Source organism: Eublepharis macularius, chromosome 17, assembly GCF_028583425.1.
Source record: "Eublepharis macularius isolate TG4126 chromosome 17, MPM_Emac_v1.0, whole genome shotgun sequence".
Lineage (NCBI taxonomy): Eukaryota > Metazoa > Chordata > Lepidosauria > Squamata > Eublepharidae > Eublepharis > Eublepharis macularius.
The window spans coordinates 37,224,916-37,247,772 of record NC_072806.1 but is presented as its reverse complement, the minus strand read 5'-3'; the positions used below and the strand labels follow the sequence as shown (position 1 = coordinate 37,247,772).

The following is a 22,857-nucleotide window of genomic DNA, read 5'->3' as shown; positions in this document are numbered from 1 at the left end:
GCAACAGAGTTCTCTCCTCTCCTCCATTTTATCCTCACAAAGTCATCCAGAATGTTTCCATGGCCAAGAGGGGATTTGAACCTGGGTCTCCCAGAACCTAGTCTGACGCTTTTACTTCCACTCTCAGCTCTCCCCTCCTTTCTTCCCCCTGGCAGCCTCTCCTGGGGAAGTCTGGCCACGTTGCAAAAGGCATGCAAGGTGCTCAGCTGAGCTGGATGGTGGCCACTGCCAGGCCTAGTCAAGTTGTACAAGTTATACGGAGGCTGTCACTGGGTCCTGGTGAGTTGTGTGGCTTCCGGTTGTCTGACGGCCACCAATGCACCTGTGTGGGTTGACCAATTGTGTGAAAGCAAGTTGACAACTGTTGAGAGCTGCTGCACCTGGCCCCAATTAACCCTCCTTCCAGGCAGGAAGGAATGGAGCAGGGAGAGACTGAAGGAAGAGGCCAAAAGAGCCCAGAAAAGGGCCCTCCTCCTCCCATTTTTTACTGACAACACCATAGACTACAGACTTTAGTACTATTGTAGTGAAGATGATCCTGCAGGTAGTTCCTATGTTGTTTAATACATCAGTCTTAGAATTGCTTATGTTCTGTTTCAGCATTTCTTGGACTCTGAATTGGACTTCTGCTGTTTTAAATCTAGGGACATTTGTATAACCTATTACATTTTTATTGAACTGTTTTTGGAATTGACTGTACTGACTCACACAGTCTCAGTGAGAAATGTGGACAACAAATAACATAAATAAATAAATAAAATTGTTGTGGTTACCCAGCAACCCCCATAATGGCTACCAAGATCTCAGAGGGCATTCATTTCTTAAAGATACTGTCAGTCCCTGGCAGCTAGATCCCCAAGTCCCTCACAGCAAGCACTCAGGTGCATTGGTTGAAGTAACTTTTGTTAGAGATCCATACAGTTCAAGGTGTTCAAAGGTAGCAATTGGCAGAAGTGACTATTCAAAAAAGGGCACTAGTAATTATAGGGAAACTTCCTGCCCTTTGGGTCCGTTGACATTCTGGCGCGAAAACCCCAAAGAGTTACATGGGAATGGATTAGTTTAGGCTAGACAGAGTACAGATTGAAATCATCTCAGTCTCTGAGAAAAGATACATTGCTCATTGCCCGCAGCTGGTATCCAAGGACACTTGCTACAGAAGTGAAAGTAAATACCTTCAACCGATAACAGTCATCCCCCACTGGCCTAGTACATTACATGTTAGCAGTTAACACACTCTCAGATGATACAACAGAATACAACCTTAGCAAACAGTTATGATCAGCACAAAATGCAAAACACATTAATGGCAGGTATGCTTGCATACATGACAGATACCAGTTCTGCTTCTATTATTTGGGGAGATAACCCCCAATTTTTTTATTTTTGGATTTCAGATTTTTCTGCAGACATGGAGCTTTTCTCAGGTTTGTAGAAAGATCTATCTCATTACTCCAGTCTCAGGACTGAAGTATCCATGGACGGAGCATGATGAGAATTAGATATATTACAAATGTAATTAATCTAAGGACACAGAGAAGTTGCTGCACCTCAAACCGATATATGAACTGGATGTTAATATTCTATATTTTGGGGAGAGGGGATGGACAACAACATCTTTTGAAACTTTGTTTTCTTGCTTTCCTTCATTGCTTATCCCTCTAACCTGCCTTTCTACCACCACCACCACCCATACTTAAATTCGGATTATAAGATCCTTGGGGCAGACATCTATATATTGCTTCAGAACACGAGGGGAATAAATCTCGTTTGGATTAGACTCCAAGGTCCATCTAGTCCAGCATCTTGTTTTTTACAGCTGCCAACCAGATGCCTTCAGACAACCTACGAGCACACACCACAGAGGCCAAAGTCCTCCCATGTTGACCCCAGCAAGGAATATTCTAAAGTATACTGTCTATAAACATGATGATTCTATTTAACCATTGGGGGAAATAGTCATTGACAAATATACTCCTCCTCTGTGAATTTCTTTAACTTCTTTTTAAAGCCATCTAAACTAGTGGCCATTATGACATCCTGGGGCAATGAGTTCCACAGGTTAATTGTGCATTTTGTGAAGATGTGCAGTAAGAAGCCTGGGACATGAGACAGTCAAGGCCAGAGAAAGTTATGTGGCCTGTCTTCCCATATGTGTTCCACACAGAGCCAGCTACCAAGAAACTGCTAAAAAAGATTGTGTCTAAGTAAGCAAACACTCCAAAATGAAGAGGCGGTGCAGTCGCTCTTGCTTGGGCATGGCAAGTATATTGTTAAGAGGGATACATGCTGGAGCTTGCAGCTGGTTCCTTGGAAAGAACCCTATGACATTTAGCAGGAGGAAAAGAGACTATTTTGTTCTACCCAAAGTGAACCAAACTTCTGTAGGGTTGCAGCAGTGAGAAAGCAAAACATGCAAGTTGCTTCCATGACACCCAGTGGTCAACCCCGCCAAAGAACCACTGAAATAACAGCGTGCTCTGAAAATGTCTTTGTGTGATGTTTTTGCATGATCCAGAAACCTTTCCTTAAAGAAAGAAATCACAACTCTACCTAATGCAACCCAAGTACTGAAATTACAGGCATTCTCCACACTTTGTGGGGATGTTCCCAGAAACACAAGGTACAAGGCTGCAGACCCTGAGAATTTGGAATTCCCAGAGGGGAAAAGCTGCAAAAAGAAAAAGTCAGGGGTCACAGCCGGCCTATGTTGTGCAAGCCCAATTTGCAGTAACAAATGCTAGGGACTTTTGAAAAAATGGAACTATGCCCAGAAATAAACAGAGGTAACAAACAACCTTAATTAAAGCATGTGTTGCAAGTGATTCATACAACCTAATAAACTACAGGGTTATTGTAAAGGCACACAGATTTTCTGGGGAAAAACATTAGCATTCCTCCTTTTCTCCTACCCAGTACGTGAACTCGGTCTGAGTTATCCTATCCCTTCTCTTCCTCTATCCACACCACTCGTCTGGATAAAGAACAGGACTTTGAGAACACTGAAACCCTTCTGCTTTTCCCAGTTATAGGAGCTCTTTGCTTGCAGCCAAGAATTCCTGACATCAGTATAGGAAATTCCACCCTCTCCACTTCTGTGTTTTCTACTGATGTGCACCTCTCCTCTGCCTGTTCCCTCCCAGTATTCCTTCTTCTTTTATGCTCCTGCACCCCCGCCCCACACACACACACCTTCTCATCTTCCTCCTAGAGAACTATTTCAACCTACCCCTTTTGGTAATTCTATCCCTCTCAAGGACCAAAGCAGCTCAACCAATGGAAGCTCTTCTGACAGTTCAGCCTCTCTTTGACAGCCTGGCAGCTCAACCAGTCACATAATGCCCAATATTTCACAGATGAAAATATGGACTTCATTCATTCATTTAATGATACTGCTCATACAGCCAATTTGGCTCTGAATATTGTCACACTAGAATTAAAATAAGAGAGAATCTATTAATGCACAGAGCTGTATAATATAGAAATTTAATATTAATCAACCGAGAGAGGAACTTGGCAACTGCCAATGTAATATAGAAATCCACCCCTGCTAAAAGGAACCTCAAATTGTCTGCTACACAGCGGGAGTCCTGGATATAAGGTTTTATCCAACTATCTCTTGCCACACTGAGCATGTCACAGTCGAGTAGACAATGTTGAAGGGTGTCTATTTGGCCAGAGCCGCATTGGCACAGTCGCTCAGAATAAGGTACTTTATTTAGACGTCCCAGCAGCTGTCCTGACGGCATGGCATTCTGCCTAGCCAGCATAAATAATCGTCTATAACTGTCAGGAAATCAAAGTAAGCTGGGAGAGACTGTGGCAATATTAAAACTAGATATAAAGGTGAGCATACTCTACGTGCTCTTATCATAGTACTTCTATTATCCAATTTTTACTTCCTTTATACCACATACCTTTCTTCCCAATGGAGGCCCAAAGTAACTTACATTATCTTCCTCTCTTCCACTTATCCTCACAACAACCCTGTGAGGTAGTTTAGGCTGACAGAGATAGGCCCTAGGTCACCCAGAAAGCTTCCATGGCAGAATGGGAATTCAGACCTGGGTCCCCCAGATTTTAGTCCGTGCCAGACTAACCACAACACCACATTGGCTCTCAACGCTTGTAACACCCCCATTCTCATACAAGAATCAGTGTGCAAGCCTCCCATGCACCCACTGCTGAAAGTTCTGGCAGGGCTGTGATTCTTTGGGAGTCAGCCCAAAATTGGCACCCAAAGAAGACACAATAACTAACTTGCAAAAACAACACAAAGAGCTCAGGGAGGGGTTTCTCAGGAAGTCCAGGCACGCTGCCGGCTGCTGCCTCTTCTCCCCGTAGCCTTGCTGATGGGTTTGGTAGCTGAGAAGAGAGGAGTTCTTCAGTCACAGAGGTTTGCAAGCACAATGGGGGGATGCCTCACTACGGCCGGCCACTTCTCCCTCTTGTCTCCTCAGCAGCAGTTGACGGATTCTCAGCTGGAACTGAGACACCCATGCAAAATAGGAAGCTAACAGGGGATGGTCCCTTGCAAAAAGGGGCAGCTGGAACACGTGCAGTCGCTGTCAGGTTTCATCTCCATCACACAGGCCCTTTCCAAATCCAAAAAACCTTCCCTGAAACTTCATCCACAGACAACAAAAAAGCAGCTGTTGCTGTTTCCTACAACAATCCGACTGCATGTTTACCTAATTAGATTTAAAATTAAAATCTTGCAGACTCAAGATGGTGGAACAGAGTATAATACTCTGCCAACATGAGCCACAGAAGTAATTCTCGGCACAGGATTTAGAAGCAGAGGAGGAAGTCGTTTTGTTGTGGTAAATGAAGGAACACCTTTTAATTTATTTTGGATTTAGGACATTAGCTTTCCGGTCTTGACAATAAGGATCAGCCAGCAGAATCCAGCAGTGGAACAGAGACTGCAAATACCCAAGAGCAGCGTTTGCAGAAAAGTCGCCTCAGAGAAATCACTGTCCGTATTTGCTCAGCTTCATGAGCTGCAGAGAAGGTATAAAATGCACCAATTCTCTGTGCAATCCAAATTATCCTTGAATTAGTTTCTTTACTTAATCCTGTCAATTGTACCTTTGTCTTACTCAGTAATTTCCTACCCAAGTTGAATATTTTCCAATTTAGAAAAATTCACTGGGAAGCCCTAGGCTCCTAGGCAATTTCCCTGGAGTGCCAAAGGGGCAAGGGGGCACCCGGGGCAGCAAGCAGCACTCCCAGACTGCCAACCCAGTTGATGGGATGCTGGCCGGGACCTACTCGCCCCATTACCCAGCCTGCCTTTCCCTATCCCACCCCATGAAGGAGAGGGAGGGAGAGAGGAAGAGCAGGCAGCCACCACCTTTGCTGCTCCCTATCCACACAGCTCGCTTCTTGAGTCTCTGCCCACAACAATGCTCCAAATCCCTTATCACACTCTTTATGTAAGCCTTCTTACATAATCAGTTATACTGAAATACCACTCCCCCAAGTTCAGTTACCTCTCTCTTATGTTTATTGTATTAGCCATAAGCCATAACAATGCATACAGTAAAACAATAGAACAAAGACACACCAATTTATAACAATTGGGTGAAAATAGACAGTAAAGTCAATAGTTTACAGTGAGGCCCAGGGTCAGTCTAATCTTCATTGCCGCTAACACAAATAAAGCCACTCTGTTGGAAACGTAAGGATCCGTGTCCAAGAGCAAAAATATAACCATATCCAGATCAGAGATACCGAGACACCACGGGACAATCGGGGTGATGAACCTTTGTCTGGGCGCTTCATGCCTCAGAATGTAGTGTACGACATCATCCACTTCCCCCATGTCACAATGGCAAAATCTAAAGGGGGCAGGGATACCAAAGAAACGGCCCGTACGTATCATTGAGGGCATAGATTGAAATCTTAAAGAAGTGAAAGCAGTTCTTAATTCCAGGGTGATTAATTTCTCCAGACTGGGGGACCGGGAGACGAGTTCAGTTCAACATCTGATTCTTGTCATATTGGGAGGCTGTAACAACTGGAAAGAGAATTAGAGGGAGAGTCTGACAAAAGCCACTGATACCTGAAATTCTGGATCCAGACTTGGCAAAGTTGCTCTCTCATGCAAATCCTCAAAGTTACTTGTTTGAGTGAGGGCGTGGCCTCACAGATATAAAATTTCTGGACATTCTGAAGTGGAAGGGGAAACTATTTTCCTTTATCTTTCTCCAAAATAATCGAAATTTGCGGGAGAATTGAAATATATGCAAAACTTACTTTCTTATCAAACCTAAACCTATTCTACTACTTCTTTTACAACATAAATGCATCATTACATTACAGTATAACCCATCCTTACAGTATAATCTTAAAAGTTTTACATCCTTATAAACTCAATGGGTTTAGAAGGTTATAACTCCGTTTAAGATTACACTGTTACCTTTGTAACAAGCATAACTGCAAACGTACCCAATACTAGAGAGACAGCTTCAAGCTACTAGCTCCTATGCTATGTTAACACAAATAGCGTTTTTTCTGCCACCTGAGAAGCATGCAGAAACAAAAATTGAAAATAGAAGGCGAACAAAAAGAAATGTTGGTATAGAAACAACCTCATACAGTCACATTACAACTTTCAACATATTTGGATAAAAAAATGCGACACTGAACATTTCAAGAGCACATTACCATTATAGAAGATCTGACAACAAAATTTAAACATATCCTTGAAAATATGTCTACATTATCCACAAGAATTAGAGACATATATTGCTGTAGACGGTCTTACAAATCTTCACACCACATGGTTTCAGTGTTTATAAGTATTTCACTCATTCCAAAAGATAAAACATTTCCAGCCGGCTTTGTTCAGTGATTCCCTCAAACCTCCATCTTCTCCACAGGAAAACTCAGGGGGGGGGGGAATCCTCAGGAAAAATGAGGCAGGGGGACTTCCTCCACCACAAACTGTTTCAGGCCTTCATTCCTCTACTGGAAATGGGAGCAGACAGAAGGTACTTATTCAAGCAAGGAGGCCAGCTCCTAGTAGATATACTATTCCCAGCCAATTTAATAGCGTCCACCAATTGCAGAGACAAGTGTTGCCCACTGCTATCCTCATCTGTGCCAAAGGAGAGCTCTGACATACAGACCTGGACGTTTAAGATTCAAATTCAGAATCCCTCTGAGAGAATAGCTCCTAATATCATGAGGAGTTCTGGTCTTGTATCCCTTTTATTTCATTATAAGCACTCATTATGGCTACCGGTCCCCTGCTCCCACCGTCCGCCACCACTCACCTGGCCACTGGAAGGGAAAGGCACAGGAACGGGCCTCCTAGGAGCAGCATGACAGCATCCCAGGGCACCATGACAACATAACGTTCCAGGAGTGATGTCATCACACTGCCCTAAGAGTCCATGCACACACTTTGCAGAGAGCCAATTTGGGCCCAAAACTTGCCGTTTGAGGCCTAAATCAGCCCACTGTGAAGCGTACACATCAAGCGCTCCTGTGCCTGTGTAATGATGCTGCCCGGAAGTGATGTCGCCACGCAAGCACAGGGGCGCATGTGCAAGGGACATAGAGAAGATGAGCACCGGGTACCCACCTTCCCACTGGGAGGGTAAAGGGACCTGGCAACCCTAATGCACAAAACCCTAATGCAACTCATGCACAAAATAACGGTTAGCAGCAACAACTGGCATTACTGGGGATAATTCTTTTCCACACAAACATACAAAAGCTGCCCTTAGGCTGAGTTGGATCATTGGTCCATCTAGCTCAGTACTAAATATGCTACCTGGCATAGACTCTTTGAGATCTCAAGCCAAAAAGAGCTTTTCCCAACAGGTTTCTCTGAGATGTTATGAACTGAACCGCCGGCATGCAAAGCCTTAACACTACAGCTTTGGGTAGCATACAGGACATGTACATATAAAGCCCCAATTCAAATTCCTACTCTGCTATTGAAGCTTGCTGGGCGATCTTAGGCCAATCACACACTCTCAGCCTAACTACTTCATAGGGTTGTTACGAGGATAAAATGGAGGAAAGAACAATATAGGCTGCTTTGCCTTCTCAGAGCAGATTATAAAGTAAAATAAATAAAAAATAAAAAATGTTGCAGAATGGCCTCCCAGTAGGGTTGCCAGTCCCCCCTGCGGGTGGGGGATCCCCCGTTCCCACACTTCACCCCTCCCCCGCCCCTGCTACACGCTTCCTGGGGTGCGCTCTCAGGCAATGTGGCATGCTCCCACACACCACAGCAGCCCAATTCCGCTGGATTTGGCCCAAATCAAGCTACAGTGGAGCGTGGGAGCGCTCCCAACGGCCTAAGTCGGGCCAAATTTCCCCCCCTGCTGAGCACAGGGGAGTTCCCAGGGCAGCTCGTGACCCGCACAATGACATAACTTCCCAGAAGTGTCATCACGCGGGCTGGAAGTTGCATGTGCACATGCACCAGGAAAGCTAAAACACAGGTGCTGGGCTTCCGACCTCCTGCCTGGGAAGCTGGGGGACCTGGCAACCCCACCTCCCAGAGTGGCGCCTTTACTCACACTGTTAGGTGTGTAGAGCAGGTATGTTCCAGAGAGCTTCTGACGGAGGGGAAATTGTTTCTGCTGATTTGGCTATGCTCTTGGGAACTGTGATTTTAATCTGGAGTTATTTTGATTCTGAGCACTTTTTAACCTGTAATCTGTGCTCTTCAAAATTCTGTCTGTTTTCAACTTGTGCACTTAAAAAATCTTGTTACTTGGACTGCCATGTTTTGTGTCCTTGAAACCTGATGCTGCGCTGTTAGCTGCCTGGAGTCTGAGGAGATACGGCGGGCACTTATGTTTTTTTGAAAAACAAAATAAATTGCAGCCAGACACGACAGCCTCTTCTTCAACAAAAGGTAAATGAATCCAGCAGGCTGAGAAGAGCTTCTCATAGCAGAAGATGCACTGGGGGGCTGCACAGGATAATGGCAGAGGGGTGCTAATTTGGAACTCTCACCCACCCTTCCAGGTTTTTTTAATCTCTCAGAGACTTTTGAGCAAGCTAATCTCTTCCTCCTTCCCTGAACTGATACTTAGTTGTTCTCAACATCCAATATTCCACAGGTTAGATTTGGTTTAATTTACAGAGCCCTATTTTTCAGCACATGTGAGGAGTCTCCTGAACAGGTTAGAGGTCCAAAGGAGTTAGCCATGTTAGTCTGTAGTTGCAAAATAGAAAAGAGTACAATAAAGTCGGTTAGTCTTAAAGGTGCTACTGGACTCTACTATTTTGAACAGGTTAGGGATCCCAGTCTTGTTTGTGGGTGGCCCGGGGCGGCACCTTTTGCTACCTGCCCCGTTTACTATTAGATACAGGCAGAGTTTTTTTCTGGCCGTGCATGCTGGTACCCAGTTCCAGCACCGCTTTCCGCAGGACCAGCACCTTTCTCAGCTAGTGGGCTTAGGACTCCAAGGTGGCAAGCATCATGGTTACCAGCACCTCTTTTTCCGAAAAAAAGCCCTGGATATGGGGATGGCACCCTCTCGTGATGATATTCAGTGAGAAACAGGGTGCTGCAATCACACAAGAGCATCTCTGGTTTTCTTCTGGGAAGCATTTTTGGGTTTGTGTCACAAAGAGAACAGAAATGCAGGTGGGATGTAGCTTTGCCCATTTGCCTTCCAGAAATTCTATGAGGCAAGTTAAGCTGAGAGAGCGGCAGGCCGAAGTTCACCCGTGGACTTATGACGGTGAGAATTGTAACCCAGGCCTAGTCTGATGCTACTTCACAACTGCTGTCAGCACAGCAGGCTGTATCACTTTAGACTGCAAGGATGCGTGTGTCACACTTTTGAGTACTTCCCCAAATAAAAAAAATCAACTACAAATTATAACGGCCAGGGGAAGGGTTCTGGCCCATCCCATCCTTTGCTTTATTAGTTTCTACTTGCAGGCGAAGAGTAAGGCTCAAGTCCAGTAGCACCTTAAACATCAACACGATTTCCAGAGTATAAGTTTTAGAGAGTCAAAACTCCTTTTGTCAGATATCTGACAAAGAGTATCTGATGAAGGGAGCTGTGACTCGTGAAAGCTCATACCCTGGAAATCTTGCATGTGCTGAAGGTGCCGCTAGACTCAGATCCTGCTCTTCTACGGCCAACCAACACAGCTACCCACCTGGAACTACTTGCAGGGAGTTCATTTACAGTCCTGAAGGGATATACAGTGCAACTCTAAGAGGACCCACACCCTTCAATGGGCTTAGAAGGCCACCGGATTGCACTGGCGGTCCAATCTGCCGCTACAGGTCTTCACCACCCTGTTCTGCTGAATACGTTAAGTGGGCCTCCAAGAAGGTAACGGCCTGGAATCAGGAGAGCAATACAATGCCAATCATCAGGTAGATATGATTGTCTCATTCAGCAGCTACCAGTCAGGTCATTTTATACCCAAAACCCAAAGAGAGGCAAGATGATGAATTGTGGGCTCTCTCTCACACACCGAAGTTTTATTTTATTTTTAATTCCTGTCCCTTGCCCTGAACTGCAGACCTGCTTCCCTGGCCCAGTCCCACATCAAATCTTAAGTGGCTTCTGAAAATTTCCTCCAATTTTCAAAACTGGTTTGGCAGAGCAATCCAAAGCAGAGTTACGCCCACTCAAGCCCATTTACTTCAATGGGTTTGGATGGGTGTAACTCAAATTAGGATTGCCCAATCACAGCTACAAATCCTGCTTGGACACTCAGAATGACTGGCACAGTTCTTTAGATCCTCACTTTTTATTATTATTCCCTCCTTTTAATATTAGAATTTAATTGATTTGCACCTGAACTCTTGCAAAGCTTTAAAACTCTTCCAAGTTAACATGGCAAGGAGATACACCCTTGTGCAAATTTCCAAGTTAGATCCAGTAGCTTAGTTTTTGCAACGTCTGAGTAGCTTGCCTTACAAGCAGATTACAAAATATGAAAAAAATCAACAAACAGCACAGATGCATATTTTTTATTTACTTCATTTATACTGCATCTCTCTCTCTCTCTCTCTCTCTCTCTCTCTCTCTCTCTCTTTCCTATGGAGACCCAGAGCAGCTTACATCATTCTTCTCCTCCATTTTATCCTCACAACAACCCTGTGAGGTAGGTTAGGCAGAGAGTAAGTGAGCAGTCCAACATCACCCAGCAAGCTTCCATGGAAGAGTGGGGATTCAGACATCACAGTCCAACCATTACACCATCGTGGCTCTCATTACAAACATTGAAAGACAGACCGATAAACTACTATGAATACTATAGTAGTTCTCTCTTTCTCCAGAGATTCTGAAAAGATACTTTTCCAGTACAAAAAAGCCAGAAACATTTGCAGAGTTCAGCCAAAATCAAGGCGTTCTGTAAACCCAGAAGGAATTTATACTTGTTATTTCTGAAGGGAAATAAACTGTTTTGCTATTTTACAAAATAGACATTTGTGATCCCGTCTGTCAGCAACTGTCTCTCAGATTCATTGTGACACAGTGCAAAATGTTGAGGTTGCTACTTAGGCACCCCTGCCCTGCCATTTGTACTCACATGCAAGACCTTATTTCTCAAATGTATCTATATCTCTGAACACTCCATAGGTTCAGCGCACAAACTTTTGTATAAGACAATTCTGTGAACGATCCATAATTACCTGCTATGCATGTCCTGACTCTCAACAATAATATGGGTGGATGGCTGTCAGAGACATAGCCTTCTCTGTGTTGGCACCTCTTCTATGGAATCCCCTATCTTCTCCTATTCACCTGGCACTGAGTCTGTTGTGTTTCAGGTGCCAGGTGAAGACATTTTTATTTTTCCAGGCAATGTTAGTTGATAGTTTTGCGTCCTCCACCCTGGCTAAATGTATTTTATGTTATTCTGGTTTAATTGTGCTGTGATTACTGCTTTAGTATGCCTTCCTCCCAGTGAAGAGATTCTCTAAAGACGTTCTCTATGCATTCCCCCTCCTTTTGGTATGCACTGTATTTCTCTATTAAGAGATTAAGTATATAGTTGGGTTGGTTTTTAAACCTTGTGCCATTTTCTTTCCTATGGTATTCTTTCCCTGCAGAAGTTTAAACTTCTTTATTCTAAGTGCTAGAATGTCTGTTGTCAACTTCAGGAGTTGCAAGCATAAATAAAAGACAAAATAATACGGACTGCAAATGGAAAGGAAGAGGAGGAGCAATAATAATGTTTAAAGTTCCGAATGAGTCCATCATCTTTCTTCACCTGAACACGTCTCCAAGCACTGGTGTAGCAGCACCAATAAACTGAAAGGGGGAAGATAATACATGGGACTTGAGGCAACCTGGACTCATGAAGAAAGCCTACAAAATGCTCCATCAATCCCCCCTGGGAACTGAAGCAAGGAAAAGGCAGAGGAAACAGCCATTGTTACATTACTAGGCAGTAGACCAATCCTCTCTCTGCAGTCTCCCCTATTTGCAGGTTTGAAAAATCCAATCTCCAATTGGCAATCTGAGAGATGCTTCCTGTCAGATCTGTGGCACTCAGAATACTAAAGGAATTAAAATGGAGTCTCTTTGGTTATAACATTAGAGAAAGCATTCTGAACCTGACACTTCCAATTTTAAATAGTCTCACCATTTAGTAGCCATCTTGCTAATAAATAATAAGGTGTACAATGGCTAATAATATTATAAAGGTAACAGTTTCACGGAGAGCTCAAGCAGCCTTCAACCCAGTCTAACAAGTCCCTTTTGACAGACATAATAACAACTGCACTTCTTCTAGACAGATCAGCGCCTCACCCACAGCGGTGAACAAGTTAGTGTTATTATTATCCCCACAATACAGCTGGGGAGCTGGGCTGAGAGGAGTGGCTTACCCAAGGCCACCTGCCAAGCTCAGGGCAGTAGCGGGATTCAAACCAGTAGAGTGCTGATTCACAGCCGAACCACTTAACCGAACTTTACAGAAATAAAATGCAACCCTTCTTCTGCAATACTTCCTGCCAGTCTTTCCACAGGCTGCCAATCAACTGTGCTGTTTTATCTGACAGATAAATGAGCAGTCAAGCAACTGAACCTGTCTAGGGGTAGGGGAGCAATATTCTGGTTGGCCAAGAGTGATCCAGATTCCAGACAATGAGAAACAGTTTTAAAATTGTAACAGTACACTTCAGTAAGAAGCAAAGCAAACTGACACTCTCTCCTTTGGAACATTACTCTGAAAGGGGCACCACTTCTAAAGAACCTAGCGGATTGCCAGTGGATCCCATGTAGCATGATTTCAGTTTATTTTAATTGTTACCAGAACTTGTAAGAAAAAAAATCAGTGCATGCTTTCATTAGCACACTGATGCTTGAATCCCGTCCATTTTGAAAAATGCCCTCATGCTGCTTCTGCAATGAAGCTGAGACCACACTGGCAGATTTCTAACACTTACCCACACAACTGCCCCCAAACAACTCTCCCCTTGGATTATTCCCTCCCCGTCAGATTACATTTGTATTTTTCAAATTAATTTAAAAAATGGGAAAGGGCAGAGCAGCTGTCACCTGGGAAATCCTCAGCAGGCATCTCCGTTCTCTCCAGATCTCATTCTGCAGCCTTCAACACACCTCAGCTCCCACCCCACCCCTCTTGCAAAATGTGGATGATAATAATAATAATTCCTGAGCAAGAAATTCCTGAGTTTGGGTCTCACTGCTGCTGTCAGCTCTCTAGGTGGCTTTAGGGCAGCCCCCTCCCCTCTTCAAAATGGGAATAAGAATACTGGCCTATTTTATAGCATTACAGGTCAGGAACATGAAGTTATTTAAATGCTCTACCGTGTTATATAAATGCTAAATATATTTATAAAGTGCTTGCATAAATTTAAAAGAAATAAAATTGGCAGGCAGGTAAACAGAATATGACTGGAGGCAGGGGGTGTGAGATGAGGAAGGGGCCACAACGCTGAAACAGGGACAACAAAAAAGTTGTAGAAAAGAGCAAAAATCCAGTAGCACCTATAAGACTAACAAAATTTGTGGTAGGGAATGAGGTTTCATGAGTCACAGCTCACTTCTTCAGATACAGCTAGAATGTGAGTTCATTTGTCTTTATATCAGAATGATTTTAGAAGCAGAATAACAATAGCAGATAAATGGCAATAGCTGGTGAATGACAAGAGCAGGCTAACTGCATAGGGTGAAGTATGCAGAGGGGTGATGGGTGTGGAGAAATCAGCATTGATAATGAGACAGGAAGCCTGGGTCTTGATTCAATCCAGGTTACAGGCACTGTCAAGACTATTGTCATTTCCCTGCTATTGTAATTCGGCAAGGCAGCTGTATCTGTAGAAGTGAGCTGTGACTCTCGAAAGCTCAAAGCCTACCCCAAATTTTGTTAGCCTTATAGGTGCTACTGGACTCTCACTCTCTTTTATTGAGACTGGTCAAAACGTTGTTTTACATTTCGTCCTTGATTTTCTCTCCAATAGGGACCCAACTTGGCTTCCCACAGGTTCCCCCCTCCTGCCTGTCATCCTCACAACAACCCTGTGAGGGTGATCAAGATCGGTCTCCACCTTCGTCTGTCTGTAGCAGTGGAAAAGAGTCCGGTAGCACCTTAGAAGACTGACAAAATTTGGGGTAGGGCAGGAGCTTTCGTGAGTCACAGCTCGCTTCTTCCGATGTAGGAGGTCATTTTTGCACAACTCTCCTCGGCCCCGTAGGTGGGGGAAAGACAAATCCACCCCACCCAGCCAGCTCTCCCGCCCTGTGGGATCCCGTAAAGCAGGAACGGCCCACGAGCCGAGCCGAGCCGAGCGTCAACCGGCCACACCCGCTCCCCTCCCAGGCGGGGGCGTGCGAGCCCCGGCCTCCGCGCGGGGGAAGGCGGCCCTCCCGCGGCCCCGCGCCCGGCCTCTCCCCCAGGCACACCCCCCTGCCGGCCGCCGCCGCCGCCGCGCCCTCCGGAGCCCCCCCCCCGCCTTGGACCCGAGCGGGGCGCGCCCGGCCCTCTCCAGGCCGCAGCGGCCGGGGCAGGGGCTGGCAATCGGGCCCGGGGCCCGGCCGAGGCAGGCGGGAGCGGGGTTGCGTCCGGCGCCCACGAAGCCCAGCCCGGCCGTTCCGAAAAGGCGCCGCGGCGCTCCGACGAGGCTTACCGGCGCTGGCGCTGGCGGGCGTCCGGCGGCTGGAGGAGGGAGGCGAGGGGCGGCCGGGCGCGCGGGGAGCCTGCCGTGGCGGCCGCCCTGGCTGGGCGAGGGGTCCGCCGCCCTCCGCGCTTCCCCTCTCGGCACACGCCAGGCGGCGGCGGCGGCGAAGCCCGGCTGCTGAGGGAAAAGGAAAATGGCAGTGGCGGCGGCCGCGCTCGCTCGCTCGCTCGCTCCCCGCGTCGGTTGGTCCAGAGGCGCCAGGCGGGAGGGGGACGCGGCCGGGCGGGCTTCTCCCGAGCCTAGCGGCCGGCGGCTGGAAGTGCAGCTTCGCACACCCCTCCTCAGAGGGAGGCGGCCGGGCCGGGCCGGGCCTCAGGGGGCACCGGAGGAGGCGGCGGCGGCGGAGGCAGGCCCGGGCGGCTGGCAGCCTGACTGCGAGGAGCCGCGCTCGGGGCCTGTGTGGGACGGTTTATAGAAAAGAACGGTCAGTGGCCGTGAGGGAAGATGGAGGAGAGGAGGAGGAGGAGGAGGAGGTCCGCGGCTTTGGGTCCCTCAATGGGGAGGAAAGCGAGGCAGAAATAAACCAATAAAACGGTTTTGAAGGTCCCGGGTTTCATTCCCAGTAGACCAGGCCCCGCAATCAGGCAGGGCACAGGTACAGAAACGCCCCACAATTCTGCCGCCTGCCAGACGCTTCCAACCAGCAGATTCTCTTAGATCCCTTGAATCTCGAACCTTTAGCCGTGCAACGCTTTACCTTCAGCCCTCCTGGAAGGCAGATACCGCCGCGTCCCACTCCCTCAGCGGCTCTGCCCACTCCACACGGGGAAGGTAGAATCCATGGAACTTGCTCTGCTGCACGGCCCATTCCACAGCGACATCCGATCTCACTGCATAGCTCTCCAATCTTGCCAGCTTTACCAGGAAGATCTGAACAACATTATGTCTCCCTCCTTCTTGCAGGCACTTCCCGGGAGATAACTAACACAGTTGCCAAATTTTGCCTTCCGCCGTGTGGGATATGCAAGCGGTTCACTCAGCCTCAATAACTTACTTCCTTGACAATGGAAGGTGTCACCTCTCTGACCCTCCTACAAGCTGCGCCCGCAGTTCTGTGCTCATCCTACTACAATGTGCCCTCCCTATCCTTATTTTTATTGTTTTTATTCTACTTTTATTCACCGGAGGGGATTCTGTATGGAAATAAATTGATTGATTGATTGATTGATAATTCCCAGTACCTCTAGTTAAAAGGAACAGGCAGCTGGTGATGGGAAAGACCTTTGCCTCAGGCCCTGGAGATCTACCGCCAGTTTGAGTAGACAATGCTATCCTTGATGGACTGATGCTCTGATTCTTTACAAGGAAGCTTCATGTGTAGAATTTAACAAACCTATCTGACAATGTTCCCTTTTATAGTAAGTGTTTTGGTTAAGAGTGCCACATTCCAGATTCTTTTATACCAGTATGTTCTATTTATTTTTTATTTTATATCATTTATACCTTGCCGTTCTCTCCAGTGTGGACCCAAAGCAGTTTACATCTTCTCTTTTTTTTTTTAATCCTCACAACAAACTGTGTGAAGTGGGTTAGGCTGAGAATACATGACGGCCCAATGTCACTTGGCAAGCTTCCATGGCAGTGCGGGGAATCGAACCTGGGACACCCAGATCCTAGTCTGTCCAGCTCTCATGATGCTGAGTTCTTTGATTTCCAAATATTTGCCGCAGTCAGCAAAGATTTAACTGGTTCTGTATCAGCTCTCCCAACATAATTCTTTAAAAAATCCCAACAGTAGCGCTTTGGAATCCAATTGTATTTCATAGCCAGTCATATCTTTTATCAGCACCAAGATTCCCCCTGCCCAAAGGGATACAATATCTGCCTCTCAGGCTGCAATCCTAGAAAGGACACTTGTGTTTCTTAAAAACTTAATAACTTTCTTAATAACTTCCTCTTAATAACTTCAGAACTTACTTCTGAGTAAACATGCTTAATATCATGGTGCACAGTTGTAATCCTGTGTTACTTGGTGATTCATTTATATCCCTCCTTTCTCCACAGTGGGGGTCCAAAGTGGCTTACATCATTCTCCTCTCCTCCATTTTATCCTTACAACCCTGTGAGGTAGGTTGGGCTAAAAGTGTGTGACTGGCCCAAGGTCACCCAACAAGCAGAGTGTGGATTCAATCTGGATCTCCCAGATCCTAGTCCAACACTAGCCCCTATACCGCACTGGCTCTCATTGGTGTGCTTGGTAGCAAGTCCTATTGAACACAGTGTGATAAACCTCTAAGTAAGTATCTGGCTGCACGGACTACTTTTATGTATCGGATACATAAGTAAACACTGTTTACTTATTTCAAAAACTGAATGCTCTGCTGATACACCCTACAGAAAGTGATCTTAAATCCTTGGGTTGCAGAAACCCATCCGCTGGATCATAGATCCCTATGGATCCTCAACATTTTTGAGTGTCTTTTGGAAGGACCTGGTGCTTACGTGAACTCATAGAAAGCAAGGGTGACATCACACTTGCCTCTTTCCAGAACTTGCTGACAGAAGCAGTAAGGCAAGATCCCTCAGCTGTGGAGAGGATTCCCTTGGTTTGTTAACTATTACAATACATCTCCTGGTGCTCAGCTTGTGTTTCTTGGTCTGATTGTCCACAGTGCTGACCTTGACACCAGAGAAGTCATAACTCAGACTCCTCAGCCTATTCCTGTCACATGACACTGTTGTCACATGACTAATGTGTGGTTCCTTGTCACGTGCTTGCAGTCCATTCAGTCTCTGCTCCACCCGCAGGTTAAAAGAAAGTCTCAGGTCTGGAATATGGACTATTTTCTCCTACTCCTTCCATGAACAGAAGCTTCTGCAGCATTCTTTGGCTTCCAGATTGGTTGGAGGAAAAGCCAGCGCACTGTTCCCTCAGTTTCCAAAGCTAAATTGTAGCTTGGATTTTCCTGCATTTCCAGAAAACATCCAAGGCTTTGGCATGTTCTGTGGAAAAGCTCTCCAAAATGAGCCTCTTAATTCTTTGGAGGATGGCACTTGGGAGACCAAAACAGAGAAGAAATCCCTAGATATTAGCCTATGTCTCTGGGGCTCGCATTAAATCTTCATGTGGACAAATAAAAAATTAACCAAAGGAAGATGTTATAACAGTAAATACAGACGCTTGATGGAAATTGAGAGGTGGTGTAATCTGAGTTCTTGAACCAGAACAGAACCATTACTCGTCTATAGGATATTACTCTTTTTTTAAAAAATCCCTAAAACTCTTCCTAAAAATCCCTTAAACAGTCCCAGGCCTCTGAATCATGATTAGTTTGTCATTTACTTAAATTATATGTTTTCACCCACCCACAGACACCCTTATTTTGGGTTTGCATACATGTAATTTTTTCCTCTGCCCTGGTTAGTAATGTAAGTTTCATCCTCTTTAATTCCATCCAGGTTATTTTTATTGGAAGGATATTCATTTTAGTTCAGAAGAGAAGGTCACTATACCCTTTGCACTACAGAAAATTCTGTTACGAACAGGCACCAAAAAAAGATGCTCTCTTGTACCCTGGCTATCATTTTCTTGTTTCTGATCTTTTTTATAATTTCAGCTGGTCTTGAAACACAGCTAGGAGTTGATTTGCAAAATATTTATCGATCAACCTTCACTTGTTTCAAACCTATCAAGATCAAAAACAACGATAAGGGAAACGCAAGTCAACAGTGCAATTTAAAATACAAAGTAAGGAACAAAACCCGGTGATTGAAGGGGCTGTCTCGCAGTGTGAAGGTCCAGATTTTAACAAATCTCTGCAATTGTAAAACTGCACTCAGATTCAAATATAGCCAGAAGTGAATGGGGTGCACATGTTGTTATGTGCACCCCACTTCTCTGATGATATTTTAATACTATTTTAAATAAATGTTTGATTTTCTGTTTCTTGGGATTTTCTAAACACATGAGATCAATATATTTACACTTACTTACTTGCATACGTGTTATTCTCCCCACCACATCCTTTTTACTAATAAAATAGTGCTCAGTGCAGTTTACAACAAGATTAAAAAAACAAAGATATGAACTATCACCTTAAAATTAATCACAAGAGCAGTTGTAAAAATTGTTTAAAACAATAGAAGCAATAACATCAATAAAAACCAATCCCATCAAAAGCATCACTATGAAGGCTGCAGAATAAAATTGGAGAGAACCAAGGAGAAAAGAGGAAAGGGCCACAGGCCAGTTTGGATGCAAGCACCACAAACAGTCCACTGGAAAAGTTTATATAGAACTCCAGAAATCAAGAATGAGGGACAGAACAGGGGACTCTGGACAGGGATTTCCAAAATCTGTGGATGACCACTGAGAAACTCCTTTTCCATCGACTGGTTCTTTGTCTTTAATCATTAAGTGCAACCATGTGGAGCATAGCAGCAGAGGTAGCAGCAGAGGTAGTGGGCACATTCTCCTAGATGAAGGTGGCCAACATTATGTCAATGATCTTTACAGGATTGAGGAGCTATGTAAAGATTTCAAATTCCCCCAAACTTCTGGATTGTGTTCATAATCATGGTGATGAATGGTCTGGCATCTAGAAGGCCCACATTGCTCTACAAGATTGACAGCAAACATATTGTTAAAGTATACCATCCATGTTCAAAATCAGAATGCAAAGGTACACACAGCAGTGTAAACTGTAACTGTCTGTCAGTGTTCAAGATTATCTTTCTTTGTAGATGCTCCAAAGCGTGTACGTTTTCCAAAACAAGATGAAATATTTTCATTGAAACTGCCGTTTGGTGGCCAGGGAAAGAAATTGTAGAATAATTAGCATATTGATAGCCACTGAAAGACCTTTGAATGGGACAGATTATACATCCAGTAAAATGAATCTGTGGCACATTTGGAGGAAGGGTACCATGCTGTCTGCCCTGACCTGGATAGCCCAGGTGAGCCTGATCTTGTCAGATCTCAGAAGCTAAGCAGGGTCAGCCTTGATTAGTAACTGAATGGGAGACCTCCAACAAAGACAAGGGTTGCTGAGGTAGGCAATGGCAAACCACCTCTATTAGTCTCTTGCCATGAAAACCCCACCAGGGGTGGCCATAAGTCAGCTATGACTTGAGAGCACTCTCTACCATACCACCACGTTGTCCAGCCGCAATGAATGTATTACTGCTGTGTTGTTGAATCACAGATGGAGAGAACAATTGAGAATTCCCTCTCCCAAAACCTTCCCTTTCAGGGGCTTGAACTAATTTTCCCCCTTCTTTACTTTCCCTTCTTTTAACACACTCTAAGCTGCATTTAACAATCTTGTGTTTCCTGAAGCATGCTCAGGCCTCTCCCCTGTTCTTAAACTTACAAATTCAGATACAAATTTACAAATTATATCCTCCTTGGTGGAGTTTTCTCCTGTAGTTTTTCATTGTCTGTGACCAAGATAGCATTTTTGTGTTGTGTGTATTTTGCTCAGTAAACAAACACCTCTTCAATTTTTTTTTCCATAATAAATCTGACTTCATTTCCAGAGTTTCTTTTCTCAGAATGTGCTCTTCGGTTCTGGCACTTACTTTCCTTTATAAAAAGTTCTGCTTTCTGGATATAAGCCACCTGCAACAATGGTACTCATTCCATGATTCATAGGGAGCCACATTTTTCGTTACCTGCATATACTTTCATTCCTGGCAGGAGGAATCTCTGGTATCTCAGGGAATCTTGCAACTTACCCATTACTCTTCTGGCTGCTATTTCCAGGCAAAACCTCACGCCAACTGCAAGTTCCACCAGACAAGGGCTTGCCCACTTCCCAGAAATGTGGTGCAGGTACCAAATTTGGGAATTGAGCACAGAAGACCTATAGGTGGCATGTCAAAGAGCCACATGTGGCTTCCAAGCCACTGAATATCACTGACCTACAAATTACCTTCAGCCATATCGATGTTTTGTGCCATGGACCATCTTCCTTCACTGTCTGAAGGACAAAGCAGTTTCCATTTTTTACTCCAAACTTTTTAAAAAAAACATTTATTTTCACCACAGTAAACACATTTTAAAGATATTATTGATGCCTCATGTCTTCACTTGAAACAAGTGTGACGTTTCCTCCCTTGTAGCTGCGCTTGCGCTCTGGTCCTGCCTTTCTGGGGGGTGATGAAAACTGTTCATGCTCTGCCTGAAGGTTCTCCCACCTCTTTATGGCATATTTTGCAATGTTTTCTTCTGTTTTACAATACTCTATGACTTCTGTATTGTTCTTGGGTTTTTAACAATGTACTTTCAAACACCTTTAAACTTATTTTAGAAGCACTCATAAATTTTTCTCCCACACACATGCACATTTTCACTTTTATGTCAGCCTCGTCTAGAATACTTTTAGTGCCCAGTAACTGAACTTAAAATTAATGCAAGGTTGGTTTATGTTGTCAGTTCGCTTGTTTTTGTTGTGCTGCCTTTTGGAGAGACGGTATGTACATTTCCCCCCACCCGCCCCCTCCTTACATCCTATGCATTTTCTAAAGTGCTGTTTTTAAGTCAGGCGTGGCAATCTCATCCTCCCTGCCTATTTCAGGATACTCAATTCCAAAAACAGATGCTTCAAATGTGGGTGCCTTATCGATGGTTTTCTAACAGCCAGTGACTTATTTTTTTGTTTTCCACTTTCTCTGAGTTTACAGTGTGCAATCCTGAGTTCTCTCCCAATTTTTCTTTTTATCGTTATTCATTCTTTCTGATTGACAACTGCCTGTGTTGTATCACGTTGTGACTACATTTTCCTTTCCATCTTAGACACAGGCCTGAGTCAATCTGTAACCGTCCACTTAGGTTGCCAACACCAGCTTGGGAAATACTTGGGAGTTTGGGGGGGGTGTACCTGGGGAAAGCAGAGTTTAGGGAGGGGAAGAAGCTGAGCAGGGATGCGTTGCTATAGAGTCCACCCCCTGAAGCTGGTATTTCCTCCAGATACACTGATCTCTGTAGGCTAGAGATCCATTTTTAATCCTAGAGAACTCCAGGCCTTGCCTGGAGGTTGGCAAGCACACTTCCACCTTTCTCACAAAACCAATCAAAGGTCTGTGCAGTGGGCTGCTGCAGTTTGAATTGCATTTGTGTCACTAGCTGCCAAGTCTGCACACAATGGGCACTAGAACCATATCTAAATTACTTGTTTTTAAAATTTTTCAAAGGGACAAGACCCAGGCCCTAACCTGAACGGCCCAGACTAGTCCAATCTCATCACATCTTGGAAGCTAAGCAGGGTCAGCTCTGTGTGGTACATAGTGGGGAGACCACCAAGGAAGTCCAGTGTCACTACATCCTACAGGCAGGCAATGACAAACCACCACTCTGCATCACTATTGGGTCACCATAAATGAGCTGTGATCTGACAGCACTTTACACACACGAAACAATACTCACTCTCCCAATAACCTTCGATAAATCTAGCATTCACCTGATTAAGCCTGCATAACACCTATATTTCATCTTAACACTGTAACAAAATGAGGGCCATCCTTTCATACCACCCTGAAACATTCTCTCCCTTTTCAAACTGACAAGGCCAAAGAAGCACACTGGGGAATGTGAATACTTGTTCACTATTTGTTATGCTTTCACACTGGAGTTCAGATAGAAAGGATTACCTTACCTCCAGACAACTGTTCCATCTAGCCTAATCGCTTACTACCAAAGCGCTGGAGCTAGAAGTGCTGGGGAATGAACCAAGAATCTCATACTGCATGGCAACTACTGAGCC

The 22,857-nt window shown here is 44.9% G+C and overlaps 1 protein-coding gene and 1 long non-coding RNA gene across 4 annotated transcripts in view; one reads left to right on the top strand and one right to left on the bottom strand.

Moving 5' to 3' along the window:
• The window catches only part of CUEDC1 (CUE domain containing 1), an 87,214-nt gene extending 71,119 nt beyond the window's left edge, over positions 1 to 16,095 (bottom strand). For 2 of the 3 annotated variants that reach the window (XM_055001682.1, XM_055001684.1), the window contains exon 1: positions 15,104 to 15,350. The gene's annotated coding sequence lies outside the window, so the exon portion shown is untranslated. Of the gene's footprint in view, positions 1 to 15,103; positions 15,351 to 15,851 lie in introns of those variants that run through there. The other variant, XM_055001683.1, reaches the window with a different exon arrangement.
• On the top strand, positions 15,505 to 16,318 carry LOC129344796 (uncharacterized). Its single transcript, XR_008598413.1, has 2 exons — positions 15,505 to 15,578; positions 16,058 to 16,318. It is a non-coding gene; the product is annotated as an uncharacterized LOC129344796 (long non-coding RNA).
• Positions 16,319 to 22,857: the final 6,539 nt, after the last annotated feature.